Source organism: Erpetoichthys calabaricus, chromosome 7 (assembly GCF_900747795.2).
Source record: "Erpetoichthys calabaricus chromosome 7, fErpCal1.3, whole genome shotgun sequence".
NCBI classification, from domain to species: domain Eukaryota; kingdom Metazoa; phylum Chordata; class Cladistia; order Polypteriformes; family Polypteridae; genus Erpetoichthys; species Erpetoichthys calabaricus.
This window is the reverse complement of record NC_041400.2, coordinates 143,512,207-143,529,527: the sequence shown is the minus strand read 5'-3', so window position 1 is coordinate 143,529,527 and position 17,321 is coordinate 143,512,207. Positions and strand designations below refer to the sequence as shown.

The window sequence follows — 17,321 nt, the reverse complement described above, 5'->3', positions numbered from 1 at the left end:
TGTCTGGGTTGTGATAAAAGTAATAACAGTTTTGGATTCAAAATGTCTGTGAATTCAGTGTTGCACACAGCAAGCCTTAGTGTCAAGTTAAAGGATAGCTGAATCTGCAGCACATTTCACAAATTACACAGAAACAATGCTTGATTACTCTGTAGTTACACTGTTAATAAGAACACAGCTACAGCATAAGTACATTGTAATTAGAGACATTTAATGTAAAGTAATGGCAAACTTTATTTTTTAAAAATTAAACCAACCTTTTATTTTTATCCAATGTTGCAAGTGGGGATTTAAGCTATCCTTGAAGTGACATGTGAATCTGTATCTATCTATTATAATGCTCAAGGCTTTAAGTATGTTGCTGTGAACAATGTGAACTTCCAATTTTATTTGTTGACTTTAATTCAGGTTGCAAAATTGTCTTTTCTTTTCCTCATTTACAGATAAAATGTGTTCACATTAACAGACATTTTCTTCCTCCCAGATGTGGAAATTCTTGAACTGAAGGAGCTTTTGTTGTAACAAAGGATTGCTCCAGGATTAATTTTCAAATATTAAATATTATATGCCTATGTAAATGTAACACTTTTTAACATGATCTCTGAATATCAAATAATGCACTAGCATCAACAACAAAAACAGTACATGTATCTCAAGTGTGCTTCAAATACAGTAGACATATACACTAGAACTCCTATAGAAAATGAATTTCTCAGTAATATCACTAATAGACTATAATCTTCATCCATTTAAAAGCCATAATAACGTCAGCTCATGACTCCACATTTGAACACATTTCAACTTAATACACATAAAAATAGGCTAAAATGCTTTAAAAATAAAAATATGGTAGAACTGCTTAGAGTAATACAATATTAGATTAATTATTTCAAAATTCTAATGAAGGCATAATCTGCTCTGTTTTAACTATATTTTCTGTCTGAATCATCAATAACCGTGTCTTATAAGGCAGTATAACTTGATCAGTTCATTTTATTTAATACAGGGCTATTCTCTGTGAGCACTAATGAATTTAGCATTAGATTACACCGTATATTGCATTTTTCCTAACTGCAGATTTTTCATTAAACTTTTATTGCCTGCATTGCTGTTGCTTAACACACAACAAATTAATTTACTTTTTGCTTCTATCACATTTAAAGCTAACATACCACCTGAAAATTAAAACAAAATGCATTTCTTACCTCCAAAAACAAACAAGAAACAAGTTTCAAAATAAACTTTAATGCTCTGTAATGGTCATTACAAAAATCAGAAATTAATCAAAAAGTTTACAAATACAAGCATTCAAACAAAACTAAACTCAGATATGGGGATGCATATTTGAGGAGTAAACCACAAGACAATGATTATATTTTTATATTATGTATATTAAAGACCCATCAACAACAAGTCAAATCAAATTATTAATATGCTGAACAATTATTTTAAAAGTAAAGTTGAATAGACTCTGCAGCTGCATGAATAAAAGGTAAAGTACCGCTTCCGGTTAACGGAAATAGCCCAAAAGTTGACAGAAATCTATGTTTTGTACCCAACACGTGTATGTAAAATTTGGTTAACCTAAGTGAAAGCGTACTTAAGTTATCGTGTTTACACACGCACACACACAGACATAATTAGAAAATGGTATTTTCGAACTAAGGGAGGTCTAAAAGTTGAGACCCATTAAAACCTTGACATCGAATTTTTGGATGATTTCAATACTTTCCCTATACTTTGTATATGAGAAAGTAACAATTACCAAAAAAAACCTTGATGTTAAAACCACAAATAAAACAAAAAAAAAGAAGATCCTCATTACTGACTATGCAAACTGCTTTATTTGTTTCTCACTGATTATTCAGTAATATGCAGATTAGGACTCTCATGTCCATCAAAGAAATTGGTACAGGATTTTTAAACACTTGCCTTCAATGTTGCAGAAGCAAAATAACCATAAAAACAGTGTGAGACACCATTGTTACCTCTGCCAGATTCTGGGCAAGCCCTCGTCTATTTGAGGTATTCTGTATAGGTTGAATAAGAGGACTGGTGGTCTACACTGGAGAATATTAAATAGGATCATTGCTGTTTTTCTATTTAATTGACCCATAGCATAGTCTCCTTTCTGTTTTGAATTATTTTTGGCTTTGTTTTATGATTACGCCGCTTTAACCAGTGCTTAATTCAATTTTTTTTCAAGTTTTTGAATTATGTTTAAGTGAATCTGTATTTACATGTGAAGTTTCTAATTCAGAAATTACTAAGCATTTGTGGGATTGTCAGTTTTTATTGGATCATGCAAAACTGAACATTTATATGTCACGAATGGAGACGATTTCTGAGCAAAGAAAATTGCTATTGTTTAGATTAGTAAGAAAGAAAGAAAGAAAGAAAGAAAGAAAATAGATAAAATAGGAACTGAAAACATTTGAAGTAAGATTTCAGCAGCGTTTTCATCAAATACATGCCATGTACACAATAGACACTAGTGACATTATACAACCATTATACACAAACTAAAACATAGTTTTCACACCATCTGTGGTAATATTTTACTCATCTAATAACGAAATCAGATCCTGTCTTACTCATTGTTCTTTATCGTCCTCCAAAATACAATGCATCCTTCTTATCTGATCTGACTGAATTATTAACCCACTTAAGTTCTTTTTCCCCAGAGAGTCGTTCTTCTTGGTGATTTCAACATCCATATTGACATCCCCACGGCTAAACTGAGAAATGAATTCCTATCCTTACTGGATTGTTTTGACTTGACACAACATGTTGATTTTCCCACCCACTCTGGTGGTCATATATTGGATCTGATCTGCACATCTGGACTATCTGTTGCCAACGCTTACAGCACTGATTTGGGACTCTCTGACCATAAAGCAGTGCTTTTCACTGTCTCATAACCTCTCCCTTCTCTTTTTCTTACAGAAACCTTAAAAATATCTGTCCCTCTATCCTTTCTGGATCCATTTCTGATCTTTTACTGTCTTCATCTATTCGATCAACACTAGGTAGTCTTGTTGACCACTATAACACAGCCCTTCATTCAGCATTAGATAAAACAGCTCATTTAAAACATAAGGAGGTTTCCTTTAAGCGTTCAGCTCCTTGATATAATTCAGAATTGCGATCTATAAAAGCAGCTGGCCGATGCCTTGACAGAATGTCACGTAAGTCTGGCCTCACCGTGCACATCCAGGCTCTCTCTGACCACCAAAGAGCTTACAGAGAAGCACTAACTGCTACCAAGAACATCCATTATGGCAGAATAATAGAAAGTGGCCACGATAACCCAAGGGTTTTGTTCTCTGTAGTTAATAAACTACTCCAACCGGCATCTGGCCCAACTACCTCTTCTACTGAAATCTGTGAGAAATTCCTCCACTTTTTCCGTAACAAAATTAAAGATCTAAATAATTCAACTAACATAAATACATGATCTGTTGATATCTCTCCCTGTTTTCCCACTCCATCCAGCTCCTTCTCTAAGTTCTCACCAGTCACATCTGCTTTTGTTAATGACCTGCTTTGTAAGATGAGGCCGACTACTTGTGTACTGGACCCCATCCCCAGCACACTACTTAAATCCTGCCTTCATGCCATAATCCCGACTATTACAACAATAATAATAAACTCATCCCTTGACACTGCCTGTGTGCCGTTCACTTTTAAAACCGCTTCTGTAAACCCAATGTTAAAAAAGTCTGGTCTTGATGCTAACAATCTTAACAATTTTCAGCCTGTTTCCCACTTACCTTTTCTGTAAAAAGTTGTTGAGCGTGTTGTAGCTTCCCAGCTCACCAACTACTTAACTTCTAATAAACTGATGGAACCCTTTCAGTCTGGTTTCAGAGCACAGCACAGCTGTGAAACTGCTCTGCTTTGGGTAACCAATGATTTGCTTATGGCAGCAGACTCTGGACAAACCAGCATATTAATTCTGTTAGACCTCAGTGCAGCATTTGACACTGTCAGACATGACATTCTACTGTCCAGAATGGAGAACATGCTGGGTATCTCTGGCACTGCTCTCCAGTGGTTCAAGTCCTATCTGACTGATAGGCAAGAGTTTGTTAGTCTTGGCAACAGCAGGTCCAGGACAGCGCCAGTCATACAAGGGGTTCTACAGGGCTCTGTCCTCGGTCCTCTACTTTTCTGTATTTATATGCATACCCTTGGCCATATTATTCGTAGCTTTGGACTGGGTTATGATTTTTATGCAGACGATACTCAACTCTATTTCAATGTTAAAAGTTGAACTTCATCAGAGCTTTCTCAGCTCACAACTTGCATCAATGATACTAAAACCTGGATGGAGCAGAACTCTTTAAAATTAAATTGCAACAAAACTGAACTCCTGCAAATTGGGACTAAAGTGCAACTTAATAAAATGAGCTCCTTCCCAGTCAATCTTGTGAGTGATCTCATCAGACCTGCCTCTACTGCAAAGAATCTTGGTGTCATTTTTGATTCCTCCCTTTCTTATTTTGCCCACGTAAACCACATTAAGAAACATTCTTACTTTCATCTCTGTAACATATCACGTGTTTGCTCCTCCCTCTCCTTTTCTAACGCTGAGAAACTTGTCCATGCTTTTATCACATCCCGCATCAATTATTGTAATTCCCTACTGGCAGGTGCCCCTTCTAATCTTATATCACAGCTCCAGCTTATTCAAAACTCGGCTGCAAGAGTCCTTACACGGACCAGCAGCAGCGAGCACATAACACCCATCCTGCTTCGCCTTCATTGGTGCCCTGTGTCTTACAGAATTGAATATAAAATTCTACTAATAACCTACAAACCTAATAACCTACCTAAATGACCTTGCGCCAAACTACATCAGTGACCTTCTCCGTCACTATGTGCCTGTCCACCCACTATGGTCCTCTGATTCTGATAAACTTATTGTGCCCCAAATTAATCTACACTCCATGGGTGACAGGGCCTTCAGCTATATAGAGCCCAGACTCTGGAATGACCTACCGAAATTAATTAGATTAGCTGACTCCATGAATTATTTTAAAAAAACAACACAAAACTTATCTGTTCAGGAAGGCTTTTAGCTCTACCTGACTTTATTACCCTTCTTTCAGTTTACCTCTATGTCAAGATGCTCATGTAACCTGTGTGTGTATGCTAGACCATCAATTATGTTGTCTGTTAGACTTTTCTCTGAATTTACTATCTTACTCTTCTTTATTTATTTATCTGGTTTATTACAATGCTATGTACTGTATACCCTGCCATTTCTTTCTTAAACTCTGTGAAGTGCCTTGAGCATGGGAAAGGCGGTATATAAATAAAATGTATTATTACAATTATCTTTATAATAAATTTAGCCAATCGCCCACAGAAAACATTAAATATAAATTCCAAGGACATGAAATAATAATAAATAATGAACTTGTAATTTCACATTTTTGAAACCCCTGTAAACAAAAGAATATGTATCTTTTCATGAGAAGAATATTTCTCTAATCAAAGACAACCATCTCTAGATTTAAAAGCAATGATTTGGCCTAATTACAAAATAAACTACCTCTTTTACTTCCCATTAAATGAAGACAACAGGAAACATTATAAAATGTTCAAAAAGTGAACATTGTGATACCAGTGCAATGCAGCACAATTTCTTCCAAAACTTTACAAATTAATATTTGTGTCTGCCACAATGTACATACAAGTTATGAACATCACTACAGGTTTTTACATACTTTAAATTACATAATGAAATACAATGCAGTAGATTAGCTTTATAGCAGACAAACAAGGCTTTTATTTAAAAATTAACATAAAGTGTCATTCTTTGTCATGTCATGTTATCATGTCATGTTATCAGCCAACTAATCGATCTTCATATTAGATACAAAAAATGCCAGGTCAAGCATATAATCATACATGTATTTTCTACATATATCATTTACCTTGTAATTTTATGAGTTTACAAAGTATTTTATTTGCTACTTTATTTTATCATTACATCTTTGGTGTATATGGTGTAGTTTCAAGTAGGTATGCACTATACAGTAGAATAAGTTACTGATGTACAGAATATTCAGATTGATTACCATTTCAAAAATTTCTGAACCAGGTAAATCATTCAAACCATAACAAAAAAACTTTCAGATTTATTTTTATAGTTTTATTCTTTGAATAAAACTTTACCACAAGAGACTGACATGTTCCTTAAATCCAACACAAAATAAAATTTACTGTAAGAATATGAATATTGATGAATATTAGCTTTAACAAGTAATTTGAGCAAGTGCAGAGGTAATAGGACCCCACAGAAACACAGTGTAAAAAATTGAATATGTAAAAATTGCTTAATACAATGAGGAAGAACAGGTTCACCCTTAATACACTTCATGATTTATTTCTTCACTAGTAACAAACCCTAGCTCTCGCGTACTTAGCCATGTTGCCGAATAAAGACAGGTGACTTAAATTAGCTAAACAAGAACATCTCCATCCCAGGCAGCTACCAATGCAGCAAACTGAGGGGACAGGGTCTGCACACACTAAACTCCCACATTAAACATTGTTATAGTCTTCCCAGGGAATGTCCAGCTTCTGCAACCATTTAGATTTCTCTTTTGTACCTGCAATGAAGCAGACTCAAAAATAAACCAACCAGAATAGCCGAAGAATTTGTGTAGCACATATAGGATGGTTACATCACTGAACCTCCTGCTATATCACTGTAGGTTTGTGATGAGCCACGTAAAGGTGAACTCAACTATGGTTACAATATAAAAAGATACAGACAAAAATCGGATGACAGGAAAAGTCAGCCATTTGAATAAAATGCTTCCCATGCTCAAATTTAGATAGGTATCATTTAAATAGGTGAATTACATTTCTAGAACCTAAAAAGACAAATGCATTGTGAATTTCTTAAAGATTAAAAACTTAAGTTATATATGAAGTAAATCTTTATAGCCTAAATATAATGGAATTTATGCATCATGAAAAGAAAAATATTTAATTATGCTATTTTAATTTTTGCTTACAGCTGAAAATATTTATGATGTCAATAAAATTTGCACTATTTTACATAAGCACTCATTCATACATAGCAAGGCAAACTCAGTTGTTTTCAGTTTTTACGCATATTATTACTAGAAAAAACGTGATATATCCTAAAGCAAAAGCATAGCACTAATATGCTTCATCTGACCTGACATAGCTGATTTGAACTATAGATGTATTCAAGGAGTTTTCACTTCAAACAAAGCCAAACATCTATTACTTTACTTGAACTTACAATTTCTATAGCTGCTGTTCATTCTATGCTGGCATTAACTACATAATTTTGGGCTATATTTACCGGACCTACTGATTGTTACCAATCCTGCCACAGCACTATTTTGGACAAATGTTAACCTTTGATATTAATGATGCTCCACTACTCGACAGCAGTATGGTACATGAATCCCTGGTTTCTCTTGGAATAAAAGGTATTGCATATGCAGTGTAGAGCACCCACCTTTACTTATGGATTTTTAATTGTATTTTTAGCAACTGAACTCAACAATAAAATGAGAGGATGAACCTTTACTTAGCCCTTATCTTTCAGTCATCAGAGCTCTTCATTATGTACACTATTCTAACCTCTTTTTGTTTTCAGTCTAAAACTTGATCCAAATAATCCTGTGATTAGCAGAGTAGTAATATGATATTGCATGAAATCAAGCTGCAGGTCAGTTATGAGCTGTCACAGACAACATGTGATGCATTCCTGCATAAGACCACACTACAGGTACTAGATGAACAGTATCTCAAAGAAGCAACACTATGGCAATCACAGAGGTGTATTATTTCCAAAATTTTATTATCAAACTGAAGTTGCTGTCTTTCTCTCCTATGCTGCTAACTGGTATAGTTTGTTTAATTACAATGTTTATACTTTGCTATTGTTGTGAATAATCAGAATTCTAATATTTCTAATTTTACATCAGATAGATTAGATATTATTACACTGAATATTATTATATTAGATATTGATTAGCTGTGCAACATTTTCAGTAAATCTTTTGTAATGATTTTATGTAAAAATAATCTATTCTTTGAAAATTTGTACTTCAGATACTAAAGGAAAAAAACCTGGGTCTATTACTTAAATTCTCTTCCCCATAAAATCACTTCTACTTCTGAAGTTTACTTTCATGGAAAGTACATGGAATGAACAATGTAATCTTCACTCAGTATCAAGCTTTTCCCTTTAATCCAGCAAACCAGGTACTGACCAAAATACTGTGATATTGCAATTTTAATTTGAATTAATTCAATAAGTTACCATGGATCCATGCTTCAGAAATATTTCCAAATTTACAAATCTGAAATGTTTACCAGCTTACAAAATTTCAGTCATTTCCAAGGGCCTCAACGAGCTTCAGTTCTTATGCGTCACATATCTTATGTATGGTAACTGTAAAACAACTGATAGCATATGTAAAGAATCACAATCCTACAGTTCTGACATGTGTCAAGTGGATACATTCAACCTAAAATTGTTTTTTTTTTTGCTCTAACAATAAAATTATTCTGTCTCATTGATTATGTGTTTTTAATGCAAAGGTAAAGATATAGAAATGTTGAATGAATACAATTTATTAACAATGGCCACTTGTAATTAAATGAATATACAAAAAATTTCAATATTCCAAAAAAAAAGACCCGAAGCAACCACCAATTGCAACTATTTGACATATTGACGAGCCATCACTCAAAAGGCTCATAAACCAAGTACTCCTCACATATACCTGCATGTATCTTACTTTTACTCATTTAAATAGAGAAGCTAGATATAAAAATACTATGGCCCTGAAATGTATAAACCATACTTTTTTTTTCCTCAAGAGCATATTGGTACTTAAAAAAAATTTCAATATTAAAATAATATTCAATACCTCTTTAGTGCATTAATTAATATACAGTCTTATAAAAATAACAATTTTATAAAAGCATTTGGGCTCCAGAAAATAATCTGTCCGTCATCAAAATTCTTACCTACTATACTTTTCTTCATAGATGCAAAACTAGCTCCTGTAAATTATATATTACGTATTTGCAGATCTTCTGATCACACCGACTTTTTGCTTCCTTGAACATAACATTGTTATTTGCTTTACTGTGCTAAAGTCTCACTTCCCCCAATAATGAAATTCAGTAACTCTCTTGAGTCTAGCATGCCCACTGGTATTCCTGCTTGAGCAAAGGTTATGGGAAAAATGAAACTGAAACGGTAATGAAATAGAGTATTAAATAAATTATTTTAATGGCTTATTAATCAAGGAAATGTACACATACAGAGAGCACTAATTACTCACCAAGTATTTCTCTTGCCTGCAAGTTGAGTATACAACAAGTGAAGACTGAAAAGCATAATGGTCACTTAAAACATTTCTTTCAGCCAACTAATTATTCATCTCTAATCTCTATTTTATGTATTGTTCTTCTATTACTAAAACACTACTGTTTTTCTGTCACATAGCTAGATGTGCAATACAGAAAAATAATTTAAAATTTCAAGCATTTTCAAAAACAAAGATGCTTTCTGAAATGTTATTTTAAAAGGCAAATAGAATCTTAAAGCAACAGAGCCATCTTTCTCTCTCACCCACACCCATCTGCAAGCTGCTTAACCCCACAAGGTTTCTGCAAAAATTCTTCTAGTCTTGCACCTCAGGTAATTTTCTGCTACCTCTGGAAAACTAACAAAATCCAGTTGGGAGTAAAATGATGATGCTCTCATGTTACCCTAGCAACAGGGCATCACAGGTTTTCAACTTCAAAGAGATGAAATTTCAAAGAAATAGTTTAATGCTAACATTTTGACAGTTTCTGTCAGAAGCTGAAATTGTCAGTACCAAATTAACCAAGAATCAACAAAGAAAAGTGGAAGGTGAAAAGGGTCCATTGCAATTGAGGGTAGTGGCCTAAAACCACAAGCATCAGTCCAAAGCTGTCACTGGATTTGTTACTGGATACAGAAAAGACAATTTCTTCTGAAAACGCATGAAATACAATAATTGCTTTTTCAAGCAGTAACTGATGAAGGCTTTATAGCTGTGACCCCCCCAATACTTCTGCCCATTATAACTCTTGATTTACAGCAACAATAAAGCTATGCCACCCTGTTACACAAGGCAGCCACCAGAAAGAAAAGCAGGCTGCCAATCTTTCTGATGTTTTCAAAGGAAGAAGGACAATGACAAACTTTACTGGTTTTTTTATACTAGAGGGAATCAAAAACTTGGTAAATTTAATAAAGCAATCCAACCTAAATTAAAGGCTGATATCCAGATGATACCAGTCTGAATTCTGAAGAAAAGCGAGTAAAACTCACATTGTAAAGTCTGGAGAGGATCTGACAAGGGAAGGCCTAGTTAATATCTTGTAAGGGAATCAAAGGGAAGGTTACAAACTGTCCAATGTTCCACTGTCATAAATTTAGTTGGCACATAAATAGTACCAGGATGAAACAGAGGAAAGATATGGTTAGATGGTAGTGTCTATTGTAGAAACATTGGACATTTCTGAAGAATTTGAAAGTCCAAAGGAAGGTGATTTGTTAGTTAAAGATTCACAGACTTTTGAATACACCCTCATTTGTTCTTCTGATGGCAGAACTCTGACTGCTAATGGAGAAAACACAACTATGATAAATACCATTGGCAACCCCAGATGGGTGCAACGACCTCATTTCATCAACCATTACTATTTTTTTAATAAGATATGGGCTTTTTAAATAGACCAGCTTGGTAACACAGTGATAATTTCTGATGTCTGACAGCTTCAGCAACTTGGATTTGATTTGTATGGGTTTACTTTTTACATTACAATTTTCTTCCACATTCTAAGGACAAGTAATATACAGTATATTGGTCTACAACAAAAGAATGTGTATGTACAGTATGTCTGAGAATTTGCCTGTGATGGACTTGAACCCTGTTTCCTGACAGGGTAAACTCTTCCACAAAGGTTAAGGGGATTCAAGGAACCTGGCACATGACCAGGTTATATACAGCAATGTAGGTTTGCACTTCATACTGTTTGGGCCATCCAGATCTCTTACTACAGTAACTTCTGAGTGATGGCAGATTAAAATAGTTTAATGTTTCCAGCAGACTGGCAGAACAATGAACAATGGTTCTGATAATTATTATTTTAAACACCATAGATGACCCTACAGTAAATTAAATTGTTATGGCCACAAACTGCGCATTTTCCAGTACCTTTTATCTTAGCTAATACCCCATAGTGACTCTAAAACTTATATAACTGCCTGTAGATTTCCATGAACAGAATCAAGACATGACTCCCTATACAATAAAATGCTATGCCAACAAATGTACAGTAGTAATCTAAAAAGATTAAAAACAAGAATGAGCCTTGTTCTGTAAGGACTGCCACAGTCACCTGGTTATTTAGTGTTAGTGACATTTACTCTTCTTCTTGCCATCCCACTATGGGAATACATAATCCTGCGCAACATTAACTTCAATGCTCCACATACTTTCAGTCATGTCGTGGACTATAGTGAGTGCATCAAATCTTTGATGTAAAGCATCGTCCCTAACTTTCATGTATAGAGTCATATTTTATGTGCTTCTTTGTAAGGAATGCCTAACAGTTTTAACAACTTAATTTCAAAAGGGATAATATACCATTCAAAAAACTGATTTCAGAATCGGCTCCAGACCAAGTATAGAATAAAAAATGCTGAAAAGTCTTAGTAAGGATGTTTATGCTGGTTGCATAGTGCCACATGCCTTTTCCTTTAATATTTATGAAAACACATGGACTCAGTAAAAGATTTTTTTTTTTTATCAAATGAGAAACACATTCATACATACAGTACATTCACAGTATTGCTCTCTAACAAATTTAAAAGACCCACTCTGGGATTTTTTAAACAAGACTTTGATGATCAGTAAGACGGTTTTCATTTATTTTTTAATTACTTGGAGAGTCCTGTGTTTCCTTAAGCCTGTCCAGTTTCATCTTGCAACCTCTGTCCCTGATTTCTCTACTACTTTGTTGAGACACCTTCATTCAAACCCATGGGCTTACCACTGCAGAACTTTTTTAAATGGCTGTAATTTAGAGTGCCTCACTTTAAATTTACCCAGTTCCTCATTATTTCCTTTGGCACTGTCTTCTCCTTTTGCTGAACAAATATTGAGTTTAAGAGTACCTCAAAATGCACTTTCCATTTTAGTATAATGTCTCCACAGTCAGAATCAAAAAGGAAGATAAGAAAATGTGATACAGTTTCTAAGGGATTGCACCAATAAGCCTTCCTGGAAAAGTCTATGTCAGGAAACTGAATGGTGATTCCTTCTGATAGATGCACCTTGGATCCAGGAGGAACATAGCACATGCTGTACTTCCAAAGGAACAGTAAAGCAAACCTTTGTCCTTGCTTATATATTAGAAGGGTAATGGAAGTTTACCAATCCTGTCTATCTGCAGAAAGCTTTTGTATTTCTATAATGTACATGTATGTATTTGTACCTAACAGTACATTGTGGAAGGAGCCTGGACTTCCTGTGTTTCTGCAGGACATTTGCAGTGAGAACTTTGTTCACAAACTTCATGTAATGTCACAGTGTATTTTAGGGGGGCACGGAAACCACAAAGGGTGCATCTTGTTTATTTTTTCTTCTGATTACAATTTTCTTTTTTTTTTTATTTTATTGATTTTATTGTAATCATTCCATACAAATAGATCAATTTTTACAAAAAATAGAATTGAAAACAAATCAACCCCCACCCCTGAGAAAGAGAGCTTGGCCAATGGAGTAAAAAGTAAAGCTAGTAAAAATAAATAAATTGATGAGTTTAATAGGCGGATAAAGATAAATGGAGAAGAAAAAGAAATGGGAAGAGAATCTGCTTCTTCAGTGCTTTAAGAGCTTATTCTAAAATATCATTGATTATATCCTGCCAGGTTTTGAAAAAGTTCTGCACAGATCCTCTAAGTGAGAATTTCATTTTTTTCCAATTTTAAATAATATAAAACATCAGTTACCCACCGACTTAAAAGAGGAGAGCTAGGATTCTTCCAGTTTAGCTAAATAAGTGTGCGTGCCAATACAGAAGTGTAGTGAAGGCAATCACAGTTTGTTTTTCCTTCTCCACTTTGAACCCATCTGGAAGAACACCAAACACAGCTGTTAATTGGTTAGGAGGGATTGTGACACCATGGCTGTCTGAAAAGCACTTAAAATTTTTTGTCCAGAATGATGTTAATTTGGTGCAAGCCCAAAACGTGTGACCTAGTGAGGCTGGAACTTGATTGCAGTGTTCACAAGTTGGATCTTGCCCTGGAAACATTTTGGACAATTTTAAGTGAGACAGATGTGTTTGATATATAATTTTGAGTTGAATAATTGTATGCTTTGCGCATATGAAGCTCGAGTGAATTCTCTACATTGCTACCTTCCACTCCTTTTCTAATATGTTGAGTGAGACATCCTTTTCCCATTGTCCTGTTGGATCTTTGAAAGGGAGGGACTGAAAAATAATTTTATATATTGCAGAAATGCTGTTTGAGTCCTTGAAACTGAGCAATATTTTTTCCAGCATAAAGGAAGGTGTGAGATGAGGAAAATTGGGCAGGTTCTGTTTAACAAAGTTTCTAATTTGAAGATAGTGAAAGAAATGTGTTGCTAGAAAGTTAAATTTGGAATGTAATTGTTCATAGGATGCAAAGATGTTGTCTATATAAAGATCTCTAAGCAATTTAATCCCAAATGTTTTCCAGATATTAAAAACTGCATATGTTTGCGAGGGTTGAAAAAGGTGGTTCTCATGCAGAGGTGCCACAGATAAAAGATTCTCCATCTTAAAATGCTTTCTACAGTCAGTCAGTCATTATCCAATGTGCTATATCCTAACTAGGTAGATAGATAGATAGATATAACTACAGGGTCACGGGGGTCTGCTGGAGTCAATCCCAGCCAACACAAGGCAGGAACAAATCCCCGGGCAGGGCGCCAGCCCACCTCAATGCTTTCTACATTGGTTCCATATTCTGAGTGAGTGAAGCACAATTGGGTTACAGTATTAGTATATTGGCGATAACTTGCATTAATAGGGGCACAAAGCAGGGAATATAAAGAAGTACTGCAGGATTTTACTTCTATTGCAACCAAGCCTGTGTGTGTTCATCTATTTATGTCCAGGTTTTTATAGTTTGTATGTTTGCTGCCCAGTAATAATACTGAAAGTTGGGTAGAGCCATGCCACCTTCTGCTTTAGGTCTTTGTAGAGTCGCTCTTTGAATACTTGGATGTTTTAAATTCCAAATAAATGAGGTTATGGTTGAATCTAATTGCTTAAAAAATGATTTATTGATGTATATTGGAATGTTTTCAAATAAAAAGAGAAGCTTAGGAAGGATATTCATCTTAACAACTTTAATTCTTCCAGCTAGAGTGAGATGAAGGGTTGACCATCTAGGTCTTGCTTAATTTTTTCCATATAGACGGCGAAATTTTGTTGATAAAGAGCTTTATGTTTACTTGTGATTTTTACCCCTAGGTAATTAAACTGATCTGCAATGATAAAAGGGAAGGTGTCCAATCTAATATTGTATGCTTGAGAATTCACTGGAAAGACCACACTTTTATTCAAATTAATTCTGAGACCAGAGATCTTTCAAAATTCTGTAAGTGCTGTTAAGACTGCAAGCACAGTATTTTGTGGGTTTGATATATACAGTACCAATTTCATCTGCATATAGAGAAATTTTCTGTACAAGTCCTTCTCTGATAATCCCCTTTATCTGATAAGCATTTCGACAGTGAACTGCCAGTGGTTCAATGGTGATTGCAAATAGCAGTGGTGACAAGGGGCATCCTTGTCTGGTACCATGTTCTAGTTTAAAGTAGTCTGAACAAATGTTGTTAATACAAACTGAAGCTTCTGGATTGGTTTGATGGTGAATATATTACATTAAACAGGCGTCGAAGACTGGAAGCTAAATGTCGGCCTTTAATAAATCCAGTTTGATCTTGTGATATTACCGAAGGCATCACTTTCTCCATTCTTCTAGCTAGGACTTTGGAGAATATCTTAACATCATTATTCAGAAGTGAAATTGGTCTGAATGATGCACATTGTAATAAGTCCTTGTTTTGTTTAGGAAAGACGGTGATTAATGCTTGGCGAAAACTTTGAGGTAGAATTTGATTGTATCTAGCGTCTGTAAATGTTGCTAACAAGAGGGGAGCTAGCTGAGTGGAGAATTTCTTTTAAAATTCGACAGGGTAGCCATCAGGGCCTGCTGCTTTCCCACTCTGAAGTGACTTTATAGCATCAGTAATTCTGATAGCCCCAGAGGTTTATCCAATTCCTCTGCGCTACAAGTATCTATTTGTGGTATCTGTAATGCATCCAGAAATGCATTAGATTGTGTGTTGTCTTCTTTAAACTCAGTAGAATATAAGGATTTATAGTAGTCTCTAAATGTGTGCATTATATTTTTATGGTCAATGATTTTATCTCCGTTCGTGTTGATGATTGCTGGGATTGCATTACGAACTTCTTGCTTGTGATTTGTTGAGCTAAGAGCATATTAGCTTTCTCTCCGTGTTCATAGTAATGATGACTTGATTTTAAAATTAGTTGTTCAGTTTCTTTAGTTGTTAAGAGGTTGAGCTCTAAATGCAGAGCCTGCCTTATCCTATGAAGAGCCTCACTTGGACACCTGGCATGTTCTTGATCTATTCTAGTAATTTCGCTGGTTAGCTCTGATACCTTCTTGGTTTCTAATTTATTTCTCTGGGAAAGATATGAAATAATCTGTCCTCTTAAGAGGGCCTTTAGAGTTTCCCCAGAGTATTCCTGCAGAGACCTCTGAGGATGTAATCGTCTCTAGAAAGAAACTGATTTGTTTTGATATAAATTCTGTACAGTTCTCGTCTGCTAATAGAAGTGGGTTAAGACGTCATCTGCGAGATGAGTATGTGGGGCATAATGATTTTACCTCCAAGATCAGAGGGGCATGGTCTGAAATAACAATACCCTCGTACTTGCAAGATTTAATCATTGGCAAGAAATTATTACCCTAAGTTCTTGTCTATAAGCCGCGGCTTATCTAAGGAAAAAAGTTGTGAAAATGAAAAAATAGAATATCGGCTTATACATAAGTCCGGCTTATACATCCATCGCGGGGGTTGCGTTCCAGAGCCACCCGCGAAATAAGAATATCCGCGAAGTAGAAACCATATGTTTATATGGTTATTTTTATATTGTCATGCTTGGGTCACAGATTTGCGCAGAAACACAGGAGGTTGTAGAGAGACAGGAACGTTATTCAAACACTGCAAACAAACATTTGTCTCTTTTTCAAAAGTTTAAACTGTGCTCCATGACAAGACAGAGATGACAGTTCCGTCTCACAATTAAAAGAATGCAAACATATCTTCCTCTTCAAAGGAGTGAAGCAAACAAATCAATATGTCTGTTTGGCTTTTAAGTATGCGAAGCACCGCGGCACAAAGCTGTTGAAGGCGGCAGCTCACACCCCCTCCGTCAGGAGCAGACAAAGAGAGAGAGAGGGAGAGTTTGTTTTTCAGTCAAAAATCAATACGTGCCCTTCGAGCTTTTAAGTATGCGAAGCACTGTGCAGCATGTCTTTTCAGGAATCAGCTTTACAAAAGATAGCAACGTGAAGATAATCTTTCAGCATTTTTAGACGAGCGTCCGTATCGTCTAGGTGTGCAAACAGCCCCCCTGCTCAATCCCCCTACGTCAGGATCAGAGAATGTCAGCACGAGAGAGAGAGAACAGTAAGCCGGGTAGCTTCTCAGCCATCTGCCAATAGCGTCCCTTGTATGAAATCAACTGGGCAAACCAACTGAGGAAGCATGTACCAGAAATTAAAAGACCCATTGTCCGCAGAAATCCGCGATATATATTTAAATATGCTTACATATAAAATCACAATTTAAATGACCGCTACGCGCTCGTGTTGACTCGGCGACGCCCAGAGCAGAAAGAACGCGCTCCGGCCGCTCCAACCGCGCCATGCGGGGAGTGAGAGAGACGCCAATATCTCACACTCTCTCCCCCCTTAAAGAAATTAAATGGGCGCGAGTGAGACCACTGACCTCCCTCCCTTCTATTAGTTATAGGTTATAGTACGTTCGGCTTATCCATGAGTCCGGCTTATCTATGATACGATTTTATTTTAAAAATTCGTATGATTTTTGGTCTCCGGCTAATACATGAGTCCGGCTTATAGACAAGAACTTAGGGTATCTATAAAGAAATGAATTCTTGAG

The 17,321-nt window shown here is 35.5% G+C and overlaps 1 protein-coding gene across 1 annotated transcript in view; it reads right to left on the bottom strand.

Moving 5' to 3' along the window:
* Nucleotides 1-17,321, bottom strand: part of mast4 (microtubule associated serine/threonine kinase family member 4) — a 491,113-nt gene that overhangs the window by 162,001 nt on the left and 311,791 nt on the right. The gene's annotated exons all lie outside the window — the stretch shown is intronic.